This window comes from Poromitra crassiceps, assembly GCF_964638095.1.
Source record: "Poromitra crassiceps genome assembly, chromosome: 9".
NCBI classification, from domain to species: Eukaryota; Metazoa; Chordata; class Actinopteri; order Beryciformes; family Melamphaidae; genus Poromitra; species Poromitra crassiceps.
In genome coordinates, this window is record NC_139630.1 from 37746651 (window position 1) to 37773295 (window position 26645).

Here is a 26645-nt window from a genome sequence, read left to right on the forward strand (position 1 = left end):
TGTGAAACCACATTGAGGCCTGCTCTTAAATCACACAAAAACATTCAGCAACATAAAATGATGAAGGACGATGCTTTGAAACTAAAACCCAGATGTCCAAATGCTGCGGAAGCCAACCTCAGTCTCTCTCTACCTGTGTGGCTGCAGAACATCGTATTACCCTGGGTTCACACCAGGCGCTATTCAGAAGCAGCGCTTAACAGAAGCTGAGTGCCACGCTAAACCGGTCACACCAGAAGCACTCTCTTCTCCTCAGTGCCTCGCTCGGCTCGCCCACCCCCCCGCTCACAACTTGCATTGACTTCATGCCTGGCAGCTCGGGTGCAGCACGCTTGAACGATACAACAGAAGCTGAAACTATCGCCGCAGCGTGGCTTCGGCGTGCGGCTGGTGTGAACGGTCTCACCTGTTAACAAGGACGCCGGAATGAAAGTGCCATAGCGCTGCGGCGCTTCGGCATGGCTTCGGCGTATGTATGGTGTGAACGAGGGCTTTACCCCCGTCAGTCCACTTGTCAGAAGATGATTGATGAGTCGTCCTCAGTGACAGAGACCGACAGAGACTCACCCAGCGTGGCGGCCCCCCCCCCCCACGGTCCTCTTTCAACCTCAGTTGAAAACGTCCCTGTTGTCTCAAAACATGCATTTGGGAAACAACATAGCTTGATTCACAAGCCTCTGTCTGCTTTGTAATTAAAGCAGCCTCTGTGCAATTAAAGAAGAGCCAAATGAGCAGAATGCTAACGGGCTCTTCCTGCTCTGTGGGAGTTTGAAACAACCTCTGTTGGGATGAGAAAGCAAAGCACGCTCTGAGCAAACAGACCAAGCTCATCCTCTCTTGTCTGGTGGTGGTGGTGGGTGTCATTTGGCATGCCTGCATAACAGCAGACAGTCCCAAACAGTTTATCATAGTTTCCCTGTCACGACATAATGTTGTCAAACAACACCCCATAACCGGGATTAGATAACGTAACGTATTTGGTGTCCGCTTTGATCCAAAGGCAGCGCTGAGCGCACACACGACATGTTTAGCTCAGATTCCCATTTGTGGTAATAATGATTTACACATTAGTCTTTCATATGCTAAGTGGAAACATCTGCCCATGAGTTAGTGGTAAAAGGTTATCAGATGCCGAGTTTGACATCTGACATCAAAGCGTCGTGGTGTGTGTGTACTGACTGTCAACCACAGAGCAGCTATGCTGCGGACTGGGAGCAAACGCCACAGTACAGGATGATCTGAATCAGGCCCGAGAAGACCCGGTTCCCTTTATTGCTTCAACTGAAATCGCAGTACAATCAATATTTGTGAGCGCGGACATTTTTCTTGCAAAGGCGGAACTATGGTGTGAAATCTACAGGTGTTCCTGAGAGGCTGAATGGGAAGCTGCTTTATTCTATGGTCTTTGCTTAGGGGTACGACGAATAATCGACGTACGTATGTAGATGGAAATCGATGACCAAATTAGTTGCCAACGAATTTAATTGTCGATTATTCGTTGGTAACGTCATCGCGTGTGTTTTTCATGCCGTGGAGCTGAATTAAACATTGTTTTTTTCCGGGGCCGACGATGGAAGTGGCTACGGAGTGAGCCATCTTGCTTCCTTCCCGTCTCTGTTGAGAGTTGCACATGTGCAGTACCGATCGGGCAGCGACACGCACTTACTGGAGTGAACAATCATACTGTAAAGCGAGGAATCTCTGTCTGTATGTTGTTTGTCGTTTACATATCTCGAGAACCGTTCGTCCGATCTACTTCCCCCTTTTTGGGTGCATTGCTGGGGACACAAGGGCGTGTAGTGTCGCATTTGGTGCAATTTGGACATGTGATAGATTCAATATTAATAAATCATTAGGCTAATATTCTAGGCTAAGATGGATTTCCTTAGGGAAAACTCTTCCGCGGAATAATGCGCTTCTGTTTGGGGTCCTTGACATGGAAAAGTTTGGGACAGTACTCCCCACCTACCAGGAACACCAGATATGAATTGCTAACCTGAGTGGTATGGTATTCCTCTGTAACAGCCTGAGGACATGCAGTACAGCTCTGCAGCCTCCGGGGGAGAAAGTATTGGGCTTAACACAACAAGCACAGGCTAATCCCACTGTAATCATCCACACCGCAGCACTGTTGCCGGGCTGATGTGCCTCAGTGGCAGCGTGGAGTGTGCTCTCACTCAGGCATCACTAAACCAGCTCCAATCAGTGTGTGTACTGTGTGTGTGTGTGTGTGTGTGTGTTTGTGTTTGTGTGTGTGTGTGTTTGTGTGTGTGTGTGTGTGTGTGTGTGTGTGTGTGTGTGTGTGTGTGTGTGTGTGTGTGTGTGTGTGTGTGTGTGTGTGTGTGTGTGTGTGTGTGTGTGTGTGTGTGTGTGTGTGTGTGTACATCATGTACCTTCTCTGGTGGAGGACCCTGGGTTTCCGTCTATATCATCCGCTTAGTCTTTGTTTCTGAAAGTGCACAAACGAGAGAGGCAGAGAGAGAAAGACTTTGTTAAAATCACATTGGGTGAAGTTCAAAAGGACATCGGAAAGAATAACGACCACACAGGCATGTGTTACAAATGTGTGTGTGTGTGTGTGTGTGTGGGGGGGGGGGGGGGGGTAGGTTGCCTCCATCTAACACATGTCAGACAGGTACAGTATCAACTTTCCACATTAGCCAACTTCTCCTTTTCTCTTGACACACACGAGCACGTAGAAAACACATACAACACCCCCCCCTCCCATCCCGACGCACAGAAAGAAGAAGACGCAGCAATGAATAATTGAGCAGTGAAAGCTACACCCGGGTGTGTGTGTGTGTGTGTGTGTGTGTGTGTGTGTGTGTGTGTGTGTGTGTGTGTGTGTGTGTTCTATTCTAAACGCAGCTGAGTGAACCTCTGTCTGTTGCATGTTCACTGGACTATTAAATGTCCTGTGACACATGGCTGCTAGCTGGTCAATAGGATGCTCTCTGATGTCCTCCAGGGCGAGGAGGAGGAGAAGATGAAAAACGCATGGTACTGTCACGTTCTGTCACAAATGAAGGGAGGACACATCCAAAGTGACATGGCTGTATTATTAATACCAACTTCCAGCAATATTTCACTTTGGGAGAACATGTTCATTTGACAGCTGAAACGCACCTCGTTAGACGGACAGTTAGAGTAGCAGGGAGCAGTCGACCCCAAACAGCAGCTAGCCCTGGGGCTCAATATTGATAGGTTTCTCAGTACAAAGAGGCATCACATCCCATTTGAAAATATTACATGGGTGTCACTGTCATCATTTAATTAATATCTTTTAAATATAGAAGTCCTGTAAGAGTAAGACCATTTTGTCAGCCAACAAATGAAGTTGGACAATATCCTTCGATTCCTTCCTTTATTTTGCTAATTTAATCCGTTTTGATTTTGTGATATCAGTAGTCACTTATATTCCCCCACAAACGGTGGATCATTCAATTTGAAATCAAACAGAATGATTTTTACAATGTTGGATAAAAGTGAGTGGTGAAGTGTGGTGACTAGCCATCCCCAGAGTAGGAGATCAATATTGGGGTTTGACCATGATTAACTCCCAGAAACATTGTGCATTGAAAATCAATAGATGTACCAATGGGAAATGATGCAGTGGATAGTCCTGTCGTACACACGCACCTTTACAGAGCAGATACATGCAGACAAGGTACTCTCTACTTCTACCACACACACTGCAAGTGTTTACTGTACACAGTATACACACACATGCAGAAGCACCCATTCTTTAACGTTTTCTTTTATACACACCAATCAGTTAATAAATCAATAATTGATGTTAATGACAGCTTGCTGCGCTTGCGCACACACACACACACACACACACACACACTTGACTATACTTCTTCCTTGGCTCCCATCTGTCACAGCAAATAGTCCTCCTCACCCCTCCTCCCTTAGCCCACCTCTCCTCTGGGCACCCTGCATGGCAACAGAGTGAGGGACAAGAGGACGGATGCTGAGGATGGATGGATGGATGGATGGATGGATAGAGGCCCACAGGGACACAAGATAAAAGAGACTGTCCTTATAAGGACATGGTGGTGTGTGTGTGTGTGGCGGGCGGCTCCCTGTGGTCCGACACATGGGTGGACTGATCACCTCCACATCACGCTAGTTTTGGACATACACGCACGCACGCACGCACGCGCATGCACGCACACACACACACACACACACACACACACACACACACACACACACACACACACTTTGTCCCTTCTGGACCCCACACACACACACACACACGTCTGCAGGCAAACACACACACATTTGCCAAAATGCCATGTGGGCAGCACAGACTGAGTGCTGATGATAACCGACACTTCGTTACACACGTTTCACTTGCCAAACATCCAACTTGCCCCATCTCTCTTTCTACTTCCCTACTTTCTAACTAATTTATTTGCTTATTCCTTCCTGACGTGTTCTACTTCCTCCCTCTCTCCATTTCACTCCTCTACTTCCTCTCTTGGTGAGACACACACCAAGGATTTTCTCTGTTAGCCAGCCTGCTAAACAAAGATATTGCGCTGAATGAATTAAATCGGCAGTCATATAGATATAGAAAGAACCATAGCCATTACCTAGCCAGACAGAGACATTCAGTTAATCAGCCAGCCTGTTAATCATTCAGCCAGTTAACCAGCCATCAAATCTGCCAGTAAGTCAGCCAAACAGCCATTCAGTAAGCTCGCCAGCCGGTCAGACAGTCAGTAAATCTGTCAATCACCCAAGCAGGTGGTAGAGAGAGAGAGAGAGAGAGAGAGAGATGCTACAGAGTCCATAAACATGTTTTTCAGGAGACACCAATCCAGAGTGGAATGTTCCAGTGAGCCTGCAGCAACAACACATCATATTAATAGGGTGGTTTATTAAACATCACTGTGACCAGGGCAAATTTACTCTAAATAATCTATTAAGTGCACTGATGACGCATTTGAGTGGCAAAGCCAATTCACATTGCACTGCATTGCATTTGCAAATGCGAGTTGCAGCTGCCACAGCAAATGAAAATGAGCTAGCTGGTAGCTAGCGGCAGGTTCCCCAGGCTAACATTTGAGCAGTGGAAGACTTATTTTTCAAAATGCTACACAGCACACCCACTTTGGAAAATAAAATATTTATCATTCAATCTCTCCAATATAGAGATAATCTATTGTGAAAAGTATTCCAAAGTGAGTAAGTGTGTGCCTTTTACCTCTGGTGTTTTTATTTTATTTTTTGGCGGTCCCTTGAGTTTTTCTCCCCACCTAAAAGAAAACATAAATTATAAAACAAATGTTTGCATTGTTGTATAAGGCCATGTAGGGAATGTTCTCATCCAAGAACTTACAGTGAGTGAGCAGGTGGGGTTCAGTTTCCTGCATGATATGAAACATGGCTGGAGATATTGCATGCTGTCTGTTGCAGGGATCTGTGACATTTCCATGACACAATGGTCCATCTAGCCACTATGGAGACTGGAGAAACCACCTGTTCCTCTTAACTCACCCTTGTCCTCTTCTCCCTTCTATCACCTTCTTCTAAACGTTTTCCGGCACAGTGGATGCCTTGCGGCCATACCTTGCGGCACAGAATATTACACAAATTCCAGACTTGGGTGTCCGCCCCCTCCTCAATGTTCCTCCCTCCGGCCACCTCGCCTGGTGTTCCTGACTCCCACCACTTACATAGCGTCAGCCAGGAAGGATTTATTACATCACTGATGACATCACAATTGCTCAAGTGACATCACTGATGGCATCACTTCCAGTTGAGTGACATCACTTCCTTCACAAATCGTGTCTGACACCGCTCAGACAGACACCGCCCACTTAGCCAATTTTAACTAAACTAAGATAGTTTAGTTAAGATAATAGTGAAACACTGGTTTTGTAGTATTTGTGTGATAGGCTGCAGGGCTGGCCAACTGATAAAGACCCGGGGTTGGTATTTGGATTTTGGAAATTTGAGGTGAGTGACTCAGAAAATCAATGTGAGATATTGATCAGATGCAGCACTCTCATCATTCACAGCCTAATGTTGGCAGGTGTGTGTGTGTGTGTGTGTGTGTGTGTGTGTGTGTGTGTGTGTGTGTGTGTGTGTGTGTGTGTGTGTGCGTGTGCGTGCACGTGTGTTTTATTGTTGATGAACTAAAAAAGGCTCAAGGTACCAGCGTGATAATGGGAAAAAAGAACTAAAAGACGAGTTACAAGACAAGGATGCATTCCATATAGAACAGACAAAAAGCTTGTGCATGACATCTTGTTTTTTCAATCAATGATTTTTGAATATTCAAATAGTCGTTTTTATTATGGAAAACAGATTTTTTATTGTTAAAATCGAATCGTTTGTGGACTCTGGAATTCATAATGCCACGCCTACCTTTCAGTCACAATCCTGCTCCTCTAACCTCTAGACTACCAATGCAACACAAACAAGATCATGACAAATAAAACAAAAGCTGGCTGGCAGCATGATGTCTGTTCATCTGACCCTTTGACTCCAAAGTCAGCTCAGTGTGCTCATCAATTATAGACAGGAAGCTACCGACAACCTGGGGCATTTTTCTCTGCACGCACACACACACACACACACACACACACACACACACACACACACACACACACACACACACACACACGTGAGAAACACTCACATCACGTTTCCATGGTGACAGCCGGGGTGTCCGTTACAACAGGGGAAGCACAGTATGTATGACAGAGTGGAACCCCAGCGGACACACACACGCACGCAAACACACACACACGCACACACGCGCGCACATACACACACACTTTGTTAATCGAAACTGACTGTTAAGAAAAGGGGAGGGGGTGTGATGAGAGCTGCGGTCACTATTGGTTGAATGCCTGACAGGGAGGCTGCCAAACTTACTGGGTAGAGACTAAAAATGACGGCTTGCAAGGATGAGAGAGAGAGAGAGACAGAGACAGAGAGATCTCCGCTAGAGTTACAACTGTCGTCAAAAAAACTCATTCTGAAGGAATGGAAGTCCTCCTCTTCACCTTCTTTTCAGGTGTGGCTGATGGACATGATCTCTGTTATACAGATGTAGAGACTCAGGTCCCTGAGAGCCAACTTGCTTAACTCATTCACTGCCAATATCTGACTGGCATTTTTGGCACAGGCCAAGTATTTCCATAATGTTTGGTCATCTTTCAAGACCCACAGTAAATTCTGTACTAGGACTACAGTGATGTCCAATACCTCGAAATGAAGATCTAAGTCTCTACTTTCACCCCCAAAAAGAAAGTTAGCTTTTAGCATGTTCTGTACTCTACTTATAACCCTTTTTATACACCCCATGTTCACCAAAAAAGCCTGTCTGGGAAGAGAAAAGGGAGAAAAAAGCATTTTTGTAAAAGGGCACAATCTCAGGCATAACTCACTCTCAATTATTTTATTTTGAACTGTATTGACATCAGACATGTAAATATTATTCGTTAGGACACAAATGACAAAAAAAAAAAAAAATATATATATATATATATATACACATGAAGTGCTTTTTTTTTTACATTCAACAATACAGTTTACTCGGTGTGAGTGTGCAGACAGACAGACAGACAGACACACAGACAGACAGACAGACAGACAGACACACACACACACACACACACACACACACACGATCCCCCTTTTAGATTTCTAACCCAACATAGGATAAGCAATAACCACGCCCTGTGGCGCTGGGATTGGCCAGGAGCAACACTGGAGGGCACGCAGCCCAGCGATTTCATGAACCAACTGAAGAGCTCTTGAGAAGGACAGCGGGCTGCTGTGAGTGCCTTCTGCCCGCTGCTGCCTAGCTGTTCCTGTGTTTATTTTTGATTTGTTCTGGTACACCCGTCCTCGTCCATGTCTCCCTGTCATATCAACTCTGCTATTTGATCGTTCCCGTTTTCCCCTCGGCTATTCAACACGTCCTCACCGCCCTCGCAAACTGATCGATCATTTCCTCATTCCTCCAATGATCAAACACATCTCTTGATTACTTTCTCCCGTTTTCTCCTGGCTGGCACAGAGGAAGGCGACTCCAGCTCGTGCAGCGCGCCGAGGGCGTTTCAATGGCGTTTCTCCTGTCTGCACAAGGAAGCGTTACCCGTTCTCTGCTTTTCCTCTTGCTCAATTTCAAAACAACAGCTGCGGTATGTGTTTGATCGCGTGCTGTCGGCTACCCTTTGAAGGCAGGGACCTGTGTCTGTGTCACAGGCTGGGCAAGTGTTTGCTGCAGGCGCTGCACCAATAAAAACAAAAACACGTCAAACACGTCCTTGGCGGGGAAGGCCATTGCTGATATTCAGTCAATTCAGTCTTTGGCGGTGAATGAGTTAAAAGGTTCTCAACTATCTGGGAGCCATTTTTGGCCTACATGTACTTTGATGAGGTTAAGAATGACAAGTGAGTGACTGAGGTTAGAGGTGATGGATGGCTCGCCCGTCTGGTATCTCATGGACTCCATGCACAATATATTTTACAAACACAAGCACCTTATCCGGCTGGTGGTAGCACCATGTTGTAATGTGATGTATGCATTTTTGTTCGTTTGTTTTGTTTTTCTTTTCATTTCTGTGCCTGAGTTTGTATTTCTCGTTTGCGTATTATTCTATAAAAACTGAAAATAAAAGATTGAAAAAAGAAAAAAGAAAAGAAGGGGAGTTGCGCATCCAAACAAAACCAGAAGATCCTACAGGAAGGAGGAGTGTGTGGTTATGTGTGCCTGTGTGCCTCCATATTGCTAAAGGGAATACCGTGTGAGTGAAGAGAGGAAAGTGGGAGTGAACAGTGCACAGCGCTGAAAGTGAAACACTTTCACTTCATGTTGTCTGAGGAATTCAAATGTGACTCATGAGTAAGAAGAGAACAAAGTCTTCCACTGTTGTGACTGACAAGCTGAACTATGTACAGTAGGTCTGTGTGGGGTGCATTCATGTGTATGACATACAAACACATCTCACAACTCCACTGTGACACTGTCTCAGCCAAGCGCCAAACCTCTGGGTTGGATAGATGAAGCCAATGCGGAAGTGCCAAAAATGGCAGTTCCTCGAATGGCCACTTGAGGCTGGTTCCAAATATATATATACTGGTATATATATATATATATATTAGGGATGGGCATTTCTAGCAAAAACACTATTCGAAATTCGCTGGCCAAATTCGAATTTAATTCGAATTTCGAAAATAAATAAATAAATGTAAAAAAAAAAAAAAAAAAAAAAAAAAAAAAATTGTGAGTGAAATGTTGCATTGTCTCCCCTGATTCTAAGTCTACGGCTTTATTAATTAATATAAAAAGCTTCTGCTGTGGATTTTTAGCTCAAACAAGCATTGCACCACTGAAGTAAAGAACATGTTACATGACATTGACATTTTCGAAAATAAAAAACAGTTTTGACAATCATGAGTGGTTCATTAAATATTTAGTAGGCTCAGGTCTGAGTGCCAAAGGGGTGCCAAAGTCACCCCCTCTCCCTCTTCATGGGATTTCATCTGCCATTAATTTTTCCATAAACCTTGCTTAAAATGCTTATAAAAATTGTTTTACTTGCTCAAACCAAGCGATTTGACTATACTTAGAATCAGGGGAGACAATGCAACATTTCACTCAAAAAAAAAAAAAAAAAAATTTTTTTTTTTTTTTTTTTTTTCGAATTTCGAATTTCAATAATAAAAGTCGACCTTGATAATAACAACGATTATTCGAAAATTCGAAATTCGATGCCCATCCCTAATATATATACACACACATATATATATATATACACACAGTATATACTGAACTTAAGGAAGTTGAAAACGAAACAGACTTTGTATTCTATTGTCCCTTCTATAATACTATCAGGCAGAGTTTTTTTTAATAAGGTAGACAAAGAAAATGAATTTGTGTGGTTGGAAGACTCTGAAAAATCCATACGGCTCTTCCAATATGAAACTTTTGCATTTGCCACTTTCTTAGAAATGGCTTGGTTGATGAGGAGGAATGAAATGTATAGATAAAATAAGAAAAAGAAAATGTATATATTTTGTGTAACTGTGTCATATAATCCCATGTGGGATGGGCCACAATGTGGCATGACACGCAAATAAAATAATTATTCATTCATTCATTATTCATACTGTATATATATATATACATACATACATACAGTACATACATACATACATACATACATACATACATACATATAACCAAGATGGCAGCGTACAAACTACAGGCTTCAAAACAGGAGTCCACAAAGCAATGAGTGACATCACAGAGTGGCTAAGTCCATATATTTATACAGGCTATGGTCTCAGCCCAATGGTCTGTAGCTGAGGTTTACACAAGAAGACAAAAGACTGCAGATCCCAGAGTTCACTCTGTCAAATGAACCGGAACAGTGAACATCCAGGAGCCGCTCTTATCTGGCGAGTGTGTTTACATGGTCCGCAGTTGTCCATTAATAATGACTCTATTCAAGTATTCATTTTACGAGTGAGCGAGCGCATATAAAACATTTGCTCAACACAGCTGTTTGAATTGTGGCTTTCTTGCTGACAAAGAAAGACTTTATATAGCTTACTCGATTCTAGGGGTTGAGGGTGGACTCTCCATCCAGAGAGATACTCAGTAAGGAAGCAAAGTATGGATGAAGTTAAGTCCATAAGGAGTGTAATAAATGATCACCTTCCCATCGCTACTGTATGGCAAAATATAGAGAGTGCAACTTTAGCAGGTTTTTCCAGCCTATTTTTACTATGGAAATCTGCTAAGCAATGAGAAACAGGAAAAACTTGCTGAAGGTGCATCCTCTCTACTGTCACATCATGCAGTGATGATGAGGAGATACGAAGAAGATACAAACACAGTCAGAACGACCAACAACAGAGTGGAAGAAGTGACTTTATCCTAACAAGGTCGGTCCCACTGCACTCAGACAGCTACCAGCGAGCAAAAGAGGCAAGGCCGTCGCACTCAACTGGAAAAACAATGCTCTCTTGAAAAGGCAGCCATACTGTAAGACACAACAAGGGTTCTTCAAATGGTACAGTCCAGGACCCGTATTGTAGAAGTTCAATCTGTCCCTCGCACTCAATCAAAGCATATTCATGTCCTGAGGGGACACGACAGAAACAGGCCATGACCCATTTTGGATCAAGACCTGTTGTTCTTCAGATCCCCAATCGGAATTAGTCCCAATGTAAATTGAGCCTGGGCTATGATATGCATCCTTTGGTGTGTGCCTGTGTGGGGTTAGAGGAGAACATAAGGTCCTGCATAGTTCACTGGGTACAGCGTGACACCATCACTGCCAAGGTTACCAGTTCAAATCCCACTGGGGCCATGGTGGTGCTGGTGGTGCAATGCCTAAAATACATGCGTTCACTGTATGGCGCTTGGATAAAGGAGTCCACCAAAAAAGGTGGCATTACATACGTGGCACAAGACACCACACAGCTCACTAATCAAGCTGGATGATATCAAATTCATACTAGGGGAATCTTTTCAACATCTCTGTGTGGACAACAACACATATCTGTGTTATTTTAAAACATGTTAATGCCTACATTTGCTGTGTAAGTATGTGCTCTATGTCCAACTCACAGTCCAAATTAGCTGTTGCTGCTGCACGACATCCTCCATAGAAGCTGCAGGAGGCCCTCGCACAGACCGTGGATAGCGTGACAACTGTCACAGACATCCAGGATCTAACCTGCAAATCAATTATTCAGTTGAATGAGCATCATCTCCCCCGCTGGAAAATGCATAGGTCCAACATGGCTCCAGGTCACGCAAGGGGAGATGGTGGGGAGACACACTGCACAAGTCCCACGTGACACCACCTTTGGCTCGTGTGTGTGTGTGTGTGTGTGTGTGTGTGTTGTACACACTTCAATGTACTGTATGTATGTAGCCCAACCATATGCATCTAACTGTGGTGTGAAAAGCAAAGGATGGAGGCAGGCAGGGAGTGAGGATGGAAGGAGGGGAAGTAAGAGACATCTGGCTCAGTACGAGTCTGACCTGGCTTCAGCAGACGCCCTTTTAAGGGTTCAACAAGAGGTTAGCCCTCAATGGAGGTTCAATGGGCTGGAAGACTGCAATCCCCCCACCCCATGAGTAAATGCGTGTGTGTGTGTGTGTGTGTGTGTGTGTGTGTGTGTGTGTGTGTGTGTGTCTCACAACTCTGGGGGCATCTTTGCCTCCTCTACTCTGCACGGCAACAGCCGATGGGATGGATTCATAACAGTCCAGTGAGCCATGGGGGTGGGGTGGGGGGTGGGGGCAGGGGGGAGAAGGGGGATGGGAACATCACTAACCATTCAGACTCATTTGTGTCAGTGTTTTGATGAAAACAAGTAGCATTACAGTGTGAGGAATTATTTCCCCCCACCCATTTTATTTCATGTTCTAACCCTGTTCCTGGTCATGTTCATCTAATTTAATTCATGAAATTTATGAACTTATGGAAAATCAAATGAAATGAAATGAGCGGAATGACTGGAACTTTTTGACCGCCATGTGTTCGTCTCCGCAGCCTTGACTTTGCTGCACTGCAATATGGCAGATGTACTGTAACATGAACAGTAAAAGTTTTTAGCACTATATAAATATTAAAGAGCCTAATATTTCACCCCCCCCCCCCATTTATCATTGTTTTTTATTTGATTGAACACTGCTAAACAATGATTGGTACATCTTTGCTCAAATGAATAAATAAATGCAATTGATGCATTTTTTCTTATCATTATAATTGGCAAACACGACAAGGCATCATGAACGACTAAATTGACCAAAATGGATCTATACTACCGTAAATTCCGGACTATAAGGCGCACCGGTGTATAAGCCGCACCTGCAAAGTTGACTATTTTTTTCTTATATAAGCCGCACCGGACTATAAGCCGCGGGTGTTTTAATGGTTTTTTTTTTTTTTTTTTTTTTTTTTTTTTTTGTGTTTTAATGTTTAATTACCATATGTAATGCTCCCATTTATTAACATTTCAACAAAACAACATAACACAACACCACCTGTGTTGTTATTTACAGTGCACACAGTGTCATACAGTGTCATACAGTGTCATACAGTGTCATACAGTGTGGTGAAAAGAGGGCAAGAGAGGAAATTAAAACAGAAGTGGATTTATAGTTAGAAAGAGTGCTAAAAAAGATTTTTTTTTTTTTTTTTTTAAATCCATAGATAAGCCGCACCGTTATATAAGCCGCAGGGGCCAAAAAAGCCCAAAAAACGGGAAAAAAGGTGCGGCTTATAGTCCGGAATTTACGGTACTCGTATTGGCTGATCTACTTAAAAACACACTAGGGATTAGGGAATCGTATCGGTTCTGAAAATGTGGTATTGGGTGCACCAATATAAATGTTTCAGAACAAATACGTTCTGACTGGCTAAGCTGAGTTTAGGGGTACTACTAGTGCAGTGCCTGTTCCCGAATTCAAAGACGATCAGACGAACAGTACTGGTGATATGTGAAAGCCGTGTTCTGATTGATCGCATAAAATCTGACACTGCACTTTCTGGGGTTCCCGGCACCGCACCCTCCAAGTTTGAAGTCGAGCGGAGGAACGGTTCGTTTTTTTGTGTGTTGGCACTATGCAAAATTGCACGGAAATCGGCACTGCACTCAGGTCAGGTTCAGCTACAGTACAGACATACAGACAGACAGTTATGGAATTATAGTATAGATAAAAGTGATATGAATCCCTACCACGCCTCACTGACCCCATTAGGCATGACTGTAAACAAAGAAATCTACAAACAAAGCCAACCGCCAAAAATATATACTGTATATCACCCCATCAGGCGAACTGATGTCATTTGCTTGTCCTACATTCGAGACTGGGAGAAGAACCAGTTATGACTGTGCAGCACATGTGACAGTCAACGTTAACGTCAAGGTGCACTTATTATTCCACTCAGGGACATTCTTGTGGTTACAGAGAGCAGCACAAAACACATAAACATGCCACATGGTGTGAAAAAAATACATAACACCGCTTCTAACAAGTCACCTAACTTCCTCTCTCATCACACCATCAAACCCCCGTGCCAGACACACCCTCGCTTACATCCTCCCACACACACACACACACACACACACACACACACACACACACACACACACACACACACACACCGGAGTATAACAATATATTTGTGCAATGTAATGTACCGTATGTGCAGAGCACAATAAGCACAGATTGGCTCAGGGTTCAATATTGCCGTAACATTATTGCACACAGCCTTCAAAAGGACAACAAAACGGTCAAGAAATGGTCAATATTCAGACTTCTGTAGGCAAAGCTTTCATTCAGCGACCATGTTGAACAATGCATCTGCTGAGTCTGAAGACCTCAAGCCTGCTGAACTGGACCTGAAACGTGGGAACAGTTTTGAGTTCCTTTTCTCACCGCTCAGCTCAACGTGTATAACTGTCTAATACGCTAATTTTAGTTTCCACATATAATATTCTTAGAATATTGCAACGTATATAATTTATCTGCACTAAAAACTTCATGTTGACTAGAACACCCGCAGTAGTCAAAAATAGTCAAGATGTTGCTATGAAATGACAACAGTGCCGAATTACTTATTCCTCAAATCAAGACTAGGCCTAATCATCACAATATCTAGCAAGAACAAATAAAGATAATCTTAAATAATTTGGAAGATTAGACAAATTGTCTAGGGTAAGAAACATGACAATTCTTTTTATACAGCACTTTAATATAACATATTAGCAGGAAATGCTGCTGCATTTTCTCTCTGCACTGAAAACTCCAAGCCAGCTGAACCTGACGTGAACTGTGTGGGATCTGGTTTGAGTTTGCTTCCTCTCACAGTCACACAGGTGACTATTCGCCTTTTTCCCCCCACATATGCCATTTTGTGTCTAAAAGGCACGGCAGGAAGTAACACAGGTGCAAGCAAAACATTAATGAGGGTTTCCAACTTCCAATCCATTTAGGTGTCCCAGTCCCGGGGCCCTTGTTAATGTTTTGGTTGCACCTGTGTTACTTCCTGTCATTGAGACACAAAATGGCAGATGTGAAAAAGGTCAATCAGAGTGTCTTCAGACGGTAGAAACATTAATTTCCTGTGTTGTATCTCGGCACACAGATTTCTCAGGCACTTTTACAATGAAAGCACTTCAGTAGTTAGGCTTGCTAAGTCAGTATCATATTTGAAATCTTCTTCTTAAAACACACTTTTATAGACTTGCTTTCATATCATTGTTCTTGATCCTGTTCAGTTTTAATGTGTTATTTATATTTTCTTGTCTCTGATTCCTTATAAGCTAAATAGTGTTTATCCTCTTCTCTTTCTCTACATCATCTTTATCCTCTTCTATATCTTTTGCTATTGCTTCTTATTTGACCTCTTCATTATGTATTTCACATGACTTGTTTTTATGTCTTCTGGTGAAGCACTTTTAGATCAACTTTTATATAGTAAAGCTCATTCATTATAATCTCACATCATCATCTCACACCTATATAATAGCTCCGGGGGTGGGGGGTGCTCAACTCTTGCACATGCTCATAAATGAGCGACCGAATAACTGTCATTTTACCATGATACTGTAGTGTTCTTTGTAGACTTCCTTCTTCAAAGGCCAAATCAATCATCATTAGATTGTAAATGAGTCCTTGTGGAATCGATTGATCATACAGTATCATAACTTATTTTTATATAGAGGGCAGGCTATAAAAACACTGACACTACATAGCCTAGATTCTGTCCAAGATAATAAAATGGTACATTCTAGTAACAGATAGACTACAACGTCTGTGATTCACACTGTGGCATTCTCATCCAATTACGGTAGTTGCATATTGAGACCCCACCCACAAACCTCCCCAGCTCCTCCATACTGCTACTGCTAGCAACGCTCAACCTACGCTGAACCCACAAGTTTCATTTAGGCTTCCTTGTTAACAGGCGAAGCCGTTTACACCAGCTGCGCGCGTGTCTCGCTGAAGCCGCGCTGAAGCCGCGCCGAAGCCACGCCGAAGCCACACTCACGCCTTGCTCAGGCGATCGTTCAGGATTCAGTTCTATTTTCCAAGCGTGACGCGTGAAGCTTGAAGCTGCCAGGCATGAAGTCAATGGGAGTTGTGGGCGGGTTCAAGGTGCGCCGAGTAGGCGCTGAGAGGAAAAGAGAAGGCTTCTTGTGTGAACGGTTAAGCGTCAGCTCAGCTAAAGCCTGCCTCGAGCTTCAGTTCTGCTTACTTTAGGCATCCTGTGTGAACAAAGGCTTATGCTTATCCATCTCTCTCTCATTGCACCTCTCTGCATCTCGTTCTCTCCATTTCTTTCATTATTTTGCCTGCATTGAGTTGATGCTGCTGTTCAGCGTGCTGCTACACTTGTAAAGTGCACTTTAAAGCCGATAAAACATGGAACCTGGAAAATGATGAAACAGAACAGTTGTGATCCTGAATCAGGCAGCAGACGACCTACACCAGCCCACTGTGTTGTACATGTTAATACAGTCACAGTTCATGTGCAGCCAGATTATCCAGAGCAAATAAAGAACTGGCCTTTGTTGTACAGCCAAACCATCAAATCCTGTGGTGCTGTTCAAACACTAGGGAGCTCAGAGTCAATCTCAGACATGGAGGAAGATTACCACCAGCCAAACAATGTGACTGGAAGTTCACCTACCAGCCAACTTGTGGAGGTATTCTAGCAAAAAGTGTAGCCACTGACTGTGGCCAGTTTACAATCGTTTTGACAAGATTTTTGTGATTTAAATCTAATAAGATAATTTGTGAAGTCACGTCACTGTAAAGTGTAAACACATTGCCTTTCCTGAATTTCCCCAAGTGCAATCTTACCTATAATCTAATCACATTTTTTAAATGGCTGTTATGCATCTCCTCCGGCTTTACTTATTTAAACCTTCATGACTTTTTCCTCATTCCAACGTTTATGCGAGCCTGACCACTTCAATATCTGCTTTTGACAATCCGCTATTTGAGCACATTTATCCAGACCCTTCACTTATAGGGTGTCCTTGTAGGAGTGTATGATATAAGCTGCATTGAAACAAGTGGAACTGTAGCCTCTGTTTTGTGCCCAAAAGTCACCTTACCTGCACTCTGTGTTCAGTGTTGACAGTGTAACCAGCTCTAAAACACTCACCCAGCAGCTCCGATGCCTTGAGTCTGCCCGTTTCCCTTCAGAGACACTTTGTATAAACCGAGGGAACCAAAAATCAACACCAAGTGACCCAAAATAACTTGTGTTTGGGAGTCTCTAGGAAAGTGCCTGGCAAGGACGAACAAATTGTTTAACTGCCGTGTCTTTCATACCATTTTCATCCAGTGCCTTAGAGCAGCGCTTCTCAATGTGGGGTCTGAGGACCACCTGTGGTCCTTGAAGGGGTCCCAGCCTTCCAGGGGGTCCTCAGCAAAAATAAATAAATCAATAAATCAATCAATAAATAAAACACCACTAAGAAGTAGGGGTGGGGGGAAAAATCGATACACCATAGTATCACGATACTTTGTCTGACGATATTGTATCGATATTTGGACGCCAAGTATCGATATTATTATTTATTTATTTTTGCAGGCCATGCCATGTCAGGCCACCGGGCATCTGCCCGAAGCGCCCGATGTTGCAGTCCGCGCCTGCAGTGGTGTATTGAGTCCAGAGAAGCTTAATAATGTAGCCTACATGTGGGGCAAAAACAAAACAAAACAAAAAAACACTGCATGTTTTACTTCCGGTGAGGTCAAGGAAAAGGTAGGAAAAGGAGTTAGACAATATATCGAAATATCGCAATATTCAATATATCGCAATATCGGCGATATCGCAATACTATCGTATCGTGACTCAAGTATCATTTTAGTATCGTATCGTGGGCATCTGGTGATTCCCACCCCTACTAAGAAGTTAACACAATTAGATCATATAAAAAGTGAAGGTTTTTGATCACAGTTTCAGTGTTATCTCTCTACCTACGATACAGATAGTCACATGCATCTATAAAAAAAATATCTCATATTTGGGTCTGGGGGACAAACATTTTTTGTATGGAGGACACTGACAGTACCAGAGGGTATCGAACTCATAAATCTAGTGATGTAAGTGCTGTGCTCTACTCACTACTACTTTATGCAGAGGATGGATACTAAATCACAACATCAAATGTAATTAAATCACCTAATGCTGAGATCATTCAGATCAGTGCTTATTACCAAATGTAATACTCATACTATATTCTCAAATACACTAGCTAGTGACTGGGAACTGAGAGAGCAGGTCACGTGGGGGCTGGGTTTACCTAGGCTAACATCATACACCCTCGCCCAGTAGACCCAGCCGAGGCCAATTAAGACCCCGACTCGCGTCCCAGAAGCCGCTCACGGATCAGCCTTACTACTCTGTCTGCAACGTTGCCCGCGGGAGGGGTAAGCGAGAACGCCCAATCCGCTGCAATAGAGCTAGTGCTATGCCGCAGTATTGGCCCTTCGGTGCATGGAGGATCTAGGCTCTGTGGGTGTGTAATACTCATACTCAATAGTGTCAATTAGGGAAAATACATTTCAGTGAAAGAATGGTTTAAGCTCCAGGCTTCATCGGCTTCACTCTACTGCAGTATCTGATTTGTTCACAAACTAAGTATTATTCCACTTTGGCCATTTGAATGAAAAGCACTAAAGCAAACAAGTTGAAACTGACATCCCTACAGGGACATTTGATGACGCCATTGTATTTGAACACCGTAAATATTCACTAAACAAGAACCTAAATCAATTGAAGCAGACTTGAATTCTAGCCTAAGTTCCTATTGTTACACCTAAAAAGTCTCAGAGGAGAGTGAATATGTCTACTGATGTACTACAGACTGACTTCAGCAGTGAAGCACCCCTCACACTTCTACCTAGTGATGCCACGGTGTGAACATTTTCACACCGAATGATAAGCACGTGACCAGACCGGTATTACCGGTTACACCGGGAAATGTAAACAATAGGATTGTTAGTTCCTACTAGTGCATGTTGTTCCCGGGAACAATAACAGTGAGACACCAGTCGGGTATCATAGCAGCTAGACTAGAGCGAACGTTACGTTATATGTATGTTGATAATACAAGTTTTAAAGTAAGCAAGAGTCTATGCTTTAACCGTCCATTCTGTAGGTTCATAGAGACAAGATGCACGCTGCTGCTGTTTAAAGTACTAACGTTAGCATGGACGCTCACAGTCATACAACACAACTCATGGCTACATCTGTCGAGACAACTTTTCAGACACGGCGTGGAGACAATCTTTCTCAAAAGAAACTAACGTTAGCGACACACCTGGAGACTTTTTCTGACATGTGATTAACAATACCAGCAAGCAGCAGTAAGCAGGCAATGACTGAATGCTGGTAAGTCCTCCCTCCCGCTAGCATTGATGCTAAGTTAGCATCGACTTTTCGCCGTGGAAAAAAAGGCACATTTCCAGAGATGGCCCGCAGTAACAACAGTATGCACACGCATGCAGGCTTAGCTAAGGGTCTTACCTACATGTGTATGAGGAGGGCATCATTTGTGGTCATAAGATGTTATGACCTCCATGTAAGGTGAATAGAAGAAAAACATCAACAACAGCAAAAGTAAGCCCCTCAACACTCAGCCTTAGCTAACACACAGTGAGAAATGCAGTTATTTAGGCTATGTGAAATACACAAAACAACACGCACAACCAGTGTCCAAGATTGACTTTTTGGCTCACCTCCTAAATGCCAGTAAATCAAATAAAATTCAGCAAATTTAGAAGGTTAGAGACACTACTGCTGTCTGTGTCAGCCAATCAGGAGCCTATTTGATGCAAACAGAGCCATAGTTTTCCTTTGGTTTGATTGATTATTGATCATCAGGTAAGAGTGTATGGTGGTCAGCAGGGACCAAATTTGAGAAAGGCAAAGAGCAGGTGTTGATTTAGGCCCCTGAACATGCTGGTCTGGTCCTGTGGTTCCATGGCTAACACAAGGTACCACACTGCCAGGGTTAAACTCGGGCCACTCGTGCTAAAGATATGCACTTGTGAAAGTGTCAGCATTTTGGATAACGGCGGTCACAAAGTGGCATATTGTCAAAGCCCCACCCGAGTCCCACTCATTAAGAGTCGGCCTGCAATGAAAAATAAAAACACCACGCCGTCGCCACAACAAAAGCAGCTCTGTCTTGTCAGCCTGGGCTTTTCATATACATTTTAATAGCGCTCTCTTTTGACTGGCCGCAAAAACAGCCCTTCAAATTGGGTTAGGGGAGCTGCTGCGTCGCCCCCCGGGCTCCCTTTACTGGAGCAAAATGTGACAAGGGGGCGTGTTGAGCTGGGCTGGAGGGGAGGGTTGGCTGAGTTTTGCCCTAATATGGACACGGGCTGGGTGGGGGGAGGGAGGGAGGGAGGTTTGCTGGGTGGAAAAGGGGGAACCTGCCCACTACCACAATGGCAGCCAAGTCCTGCTCTATCATTCACGTCCATCTCTCTCTCTCTCCCTCAACTACAACTGTGGTCACACTTCTACACGCGTACCCTTCTAGACTAGAACTCAAGAAACGCACCATCTAAAAACCACCTCAGCAGTAGTAAGCTTTTGTCTCTCTCTCACACACACACACACACAGGGCAGGCAAGTCTGCACCCACACACACTTCTTTGTAGCCTCTCTCTATCAAACGGACCTGCCCATTAGACTCAAAGCTTGTTTCGATGTACTCATCTTGCTCTCTCTCACTCTCTCTCACACTCACACACACACACACACACTTCAGTTTGTCAGTTTGTCACAGTGTGAGTGTTCTCAGTAGCAGCACTCAGCTCTGTGTTCAGGTCGAGCCCCTGCAGTGAAGCCAGCTGGGCCTGCTGCCTGACTTGACACTTGCCATTACAAACTCACCACTATCCCTCTCTGCACATCTGGCCTCTGGTCCAGAGAGAGAGAGAGAGAGAGAGAGAGAGAGAGAGAGAGGAGAGAGAGAGAGAGAGAGAGAGAGAGAGAGAGAGAGAGAGAGAGAGAGAGAGAGAGAGAGAGAGAGAGAGAGAGAGAGAGAGAGAGAGAGAGAGAGAGAGAGAGAGAGAGAGAGAGAGGAGAGAGAGAGAGAGAGAGAGAGAGAGAGAGAGAGAGAGAGAGAGAGAGGAGCGCGACGCCCATGGAGGAAACTAACAGTGGCTAGTAGTCAGGGTCGGAATCATTGTGACGCCATTCAAGGAGGGCGTTTGCCGTTTTTGACTTTTTTTCTATTCAGATCAGACATCTGAGGGGGACCCTAACCCAATTTGAAGGCCCGGCGGATCCAAATAATCTTGAAACTTGGAAGAGAGCTAAAAGAGAAGAGGGAGGGGTCAGTGACTGTAGTAAGCAAGTCAAGAGAGACCTCCGTCAGTCTGTGTCAATGAAGCCATTTTCACACATGGCGCTTTATACCGGGAAATGACCAGAAAGCGGTGTAATGCCTTCATGTGTGAAAGTTGTTTTTCCGGTATAAGCCGCGCCCCCGCCGTTATCCTGGACATTTGACCACTTTTAAACCTTGTGATAAGAGCGGTATGTCTGGTTCATTGTGTGGGCGTGCCGATTTCCCCCCCCTCCCCTCTCTCTGCTCGCTTTCTGGCCAGTCCTTCAGTCCTCCTCAGTCAGCAGCCCGACAGGGACACACAGCGAAAATGGCAGCGGCTTGTTCTGAGAGTCTTGCAAGCCGCCCAACGCTTGTAGAGAAAGCAGACGCACAAAGCAAAATGTGGAAGTATTTTGCTTACGTTGCCGACAGCGAAGGCAAGCCCCTGGACACATCAAACGAAGCCAGTCTGTAAAAAGTGCTTCAACGCGACGCAGGTGAACGGATAAACGAACCAGGCTATTTCTCTCCGACAGGGATCCCAACTTCTTCAAAGATTTCAGTTCAAAGACTGGTTAGCGAATGTGAAGGATACAACATACACTCTTAAGTCAAACGAGTGTGATTTATTGTGTGACAAGCAAACTTATTTCACCATCAGAGTTTTGCCGCCCCCCAAAATACAGCTTCTTTAACGACTATTTTTACACATGTGATCCCTCAGGTGTGAAGGGGAATTCCGGGAAATAGCCGTTATTGATTTACAGGCAATGTTCCTGTACGCATGTGTGAAAACGGCTTGAGAGAGAGAGAGAGAGAGAGAGAGAGAGAGACTGCCATGGCATGTGAGAGAGCATTTAGATGGTAGAGAGAGAGCAAAGTAAAGGCAAAAAGTAGAGTAGGAGAGTGAGAGAGAAAGCCTTAGCAAGGGCGTTTGGTATGTGGAGAGGAGGATGAAGAGTGTCTGGCTACTACCAGCCATTGCGTAGTGTGGGACTCCAGGCGTAGAATTCCTCCTACGTCGCTGCTCAATGCCACTTCTGTTCTGCCAAGCCCTGCATGTCAAAAGCACTGCAGATACAAAGCCAACCATGTCTGTGTGTGACTGACTGTGTGAGAAACTACTGTGTGTGTGTGCGTGTGTGTGTGTGAGAGAGAGAGAGAGAGAGCGCGTCAAGCAATCTCCACTACTACCATAGCTTCTTCTCTGCTGGGTGGAGTGGAGGCAGCTGAGCTAAGCTAGCCTGAAGCTAACAAGACTCGCTCAACAAGCTGCGGTACAAGACAGCTTTATCCAATGAGATGGACTGCTGCTAAAGATTACATGAAGAATTTTAACATCAACAAATTGTCTAACTCACTTGTTGATGGCAGATAAGTGTGTTTTGATGTTGCAGATTACATGGCATTTGGCAAACGCTGCACACTGAGTGGATACATCTATAGCGTGGGTTAACTATCCCTCCATAATCCCTCTACCCACTGAGCTACACAGGCTCACATAATGATACCGAGTTGTTTCGTCCATAGTTTAGAGAGGCAACAACAACAACATGCTATAGCATCTTTTCCTCACAAAACAAACTATTTGTGTGGTCAAACTGTCGTCGCGACTCACAGGGCTCCCCCCTTTTTCTTTCTTTTTTTACAGACAACAGTTTTTACATAATACTCAGTAGGCTGGGCAGATCTTTCAGAAATATAGGCTGTAACGGGCCAGAGTGATGTTTCTGGTATGATATGAAACTAAAAGACCTAAGAGGTATCCATTGGTATCAACCATGTCATGCTAGCTTCTCAGGAAGGTGGCTAAATAACGCTCCAAAGTTAGGCTACATTTTGCGAGGGAAAAAACATTTTCAAAGGGGTCCTCTTTTTTCACAGCCTAATCTTGGGCAGAGGTATGTATTCATGTTGTTATTTATCCTTTCTGATGCTATTGCATGGTTAAATCAACCAATTTTATTTTATGGGGGAAAATGATTGGTAATCCATAGTGGAAGAGGTCCCTGGGAAATTTGGTTTGGTACATAGTGGTTCTTGGTCTGAAAAGTTTGGGAACCCCTGGTGAAGAATATCTGCTGGTCATTGCAAATCACTTCATCCTGGTGTGTAGTAGTAGACACCTTTTTCTCCAACAGCAGCATATTGCATATTAACTGACCTTTATAGGCTCAAAGAGATCAGGTGTTATCTCTGTTGTTACTGTAGACAAGTGGCTTGTCTTGACCAAGGTCCAGATGAAGTGTGCTCGCTTAGTCAAGCAGGATATGTTGGCCAGAAAATGCTTATTTCCTCCTTAGCTCGCTCTCAACGTGTTACCTTTGCTCGGCGGCTGCCCGTGCCGTGGTGTGTTACTATCTCTGATAAGTGAAGGTTTAACTAAACACGCCCTCACTGACAAGCAGGGAGGCAGGCGGTGCAAAGCTCAGTCAGAGGAAAAGAGGAACTGTGCACGAGCGCCTGTGGACAACACATGAAACCAACCAGCCCACATCTCAGTTTGGAAAGGTCAACCCTATTTTCACTGTTAGTTTGCTAATAGTCTCTCTCTCTCTCTCTCTCACACACACACACACACACACACACACACACACCTACACACACCTACATACATACATATATACACACACACACACACACACACACACACACACACACACACACACACACACACACACACACACACACACAGGTTATAAGATTACTCATGCATATTTAATTTTACTTATGGACTGGAGTTCCAAGTAATTACCGTATGTAAACAAATCGCAGAGACTAATAATCTGGATTAAGCATCATGATTGCAATCAGGATCCGAATTTTAGCCATAATTGGGCAGCCCTAATACACAAACGCACTAACACACACACACCCCCAACTGTGAATCCATTTGGACACAGTCAGTCCCTGCCTTGACCAAGCTGTTAGCGTTTTGGTTTAAGCCCTTTCATCAAAGCAGGGTCTTTTTAAACGTGCTAATATTCCCGCTTCCACACAGCACAGAGCGTTAGCTTGTCTGGGACAATAAACAGCTGTAAGCCTCTACATTCCTGCACCTGCTCAGATCAATGAGTTGTGCTGCTGAGTTGCAAAGAGCCAGTCAGCCAGAGGCCACGGCTGCTGCAGCCAAGATCCTTCTGCCAGCTGTGAGAAGCAGACAAGCAGGTGGGGCAACACAACCCAGCTATCTGGCCAAATATCCCTCACGGCACCATCATGCATGCTGTCAAAATTGTGCGTCTCTCAAACGTTTGCCACAAACGTTTTGCTACGTCCCAATATATCCCTTTCAAACGAGCAGCGCCAAAATGGCTCACAGGTCGTTTTTCTACATAAAACCAGACAGCAGCAGATCATAACCCACCGCCATGAACATCCCTCCCCTCACTGGTGCTGATTAACGGAGCTCGGCCAGAGACATCTCTAAGTGTACAGTAGGGCACAGCAGCTTCTAGACATTATTTTGATAACGTCTTATGAGAGGAAAATAAGTTAAAATCACCTTAAATATCGCTGTAGAAAAGCCAATTGCCGATCACTCCCCTTCAATATACAATTTGATCGCAAATCGCAGCAGCCCTATTACACACACAGACAGACAAGGCAAACTTTAATATTTAGATTGATTATTTATTCTGCGTGACTAGCGTGTAGCAGGTGACAAGGAATGGACAGAGGAAAAAATCCACTCGGAACCAATTCTATCTGTTTTTTTCATATCTTTTAGGCTCGTTTCTGTACTGTAGCCCATTTTCCAAAGGCTTTCCACTTTCCTGTGGCCTAGAAAGCACTGTGCTTTGGGCATTTGTACTGTACATAGACTGTGCCAAAGCAAAGAAGTCCATTGTTGAGAGTAGTTTGAACCGGCAGAGATGAGCGAAATCGATAGGACAGATGGTGTGTGCATTTTCAATAACCCCGTCGTACCCGCACTCAGGTTTCAACAACAACAGACTACTTATCTGACATGATGCAGCACTGAGCACCAGCCCTCACAGCGTTATACGAGGCCTGCACATCAGATTACACATGAAAAGGACGACAAGGTGATCAAACATAAATCTCCAATTTAATTCGGTGTCAAAACTAAAAAATAAATGCTAAAATAAAATAAATGCAACAATAAAATAGAAAACCATGGAGATTGCTCTCTACAGACATAGATGCGTTCTACCTGTCTGCATCTGAGATACAAGTTGCAATGTGTTGCCAGCTTCGCATCCCCCAGGTTCATGTCAAAGCTCTACTTCCTAATATAAAATGAAACATTAATGACTACTGTAGGGATACGGGGTCGTTGCAAAAGCTCAGAAAAATAGAATATAAGAAAGATTGGAGGAATTGAACGATATAAAATATAACACAACAAGCACAGCCTCGGCACAACAGCAGGGAGTGCGAGCGCACTGAGATGTGCAGGGAGAACAGACGTACAGCACAGAGAGCTGTTGTCTCGCTGACAGGATGCGAGTAGAAAAAGTGAAACGTGAAGGGGAAGTGTGTAGGGTCATAAAGCTGTGCGGTTCAAACACACACACACATTCTCACAGACAGACTGAACGGAAAGACAGACTGAAAGACAGACAGACAGACAGACAGACAGACAGACAGACAGACCGAAAGACAGACAGACAGACAGACAGACAGACAGACAGACCGGTAGTTTGGAGTAAAGCAGGAAGTTGAGCAGCCAGTTTGATTTGCATAGCGTTTCAATGCGACACACAGCTGTGGCCAGCCATATACAAATAAATAATTTCCTCAGGTGGAAAAAAGGACAGGGCAGGGAAAATCCTGGAAGGCCGACAATGAATGAACACAAACAAATATCAGAAAAATGACTGGGGAACGTAACGTTATGCCCGGAGAACGTTGGGACACACGGATAGCTGGTGAAGATAAAAAAAAATGAAGCTGGTAAGATTTAGCTGTTCTGATTAAGGTAGATATAGATCAGATTTATGAATCCCACTTTACCAAACAAAGAAGACAGAAAAGACTCCCTGTGTGAGAGTCCAAGCTATAGCATGCTAAGATCATGCTAATCAAAACAGGCCTAAACCCCAGCTCCCTGGTGTTTATTATAAGCGCTGCACCATTATGGTTATAATGATAATCCTGATTCTTTTTGCTAGATGTGGTTATTATTAAGCATGATTTGAGAAACAAAAATGGATTTACACCAGTACATTTTGTGTCAATATAGTGAGCACTTTAAAATCCTTCTGAGTGAAATGAAATTTCATTTTAATGTTGCCGATAATAGGCCCACCATT

General features: G+C 43.9%; 1 protein-coding gene across 1 annotated transcript in view; it reads right to left on the minus strand.

Annotated features, from left to right (window-relative positions):
• The window catches only part of fam49a (family with sequence similarity 49 member A), a 48175-nt gene that overhangs the window by 15919 nt on the left and 5611 nt on the right, over positions 1 to 26645 (minus strand). Inside the window, exon 2 of the mRNA XM_083643400.1 lies at positions 2394 to 2449. The gene's annotated coding sequence lies outside the window, so the exon portion shown is untranslated. The remainder of the gene's footprint in view (positions 1 to 2393; positions 2450 to 26645) is intronic.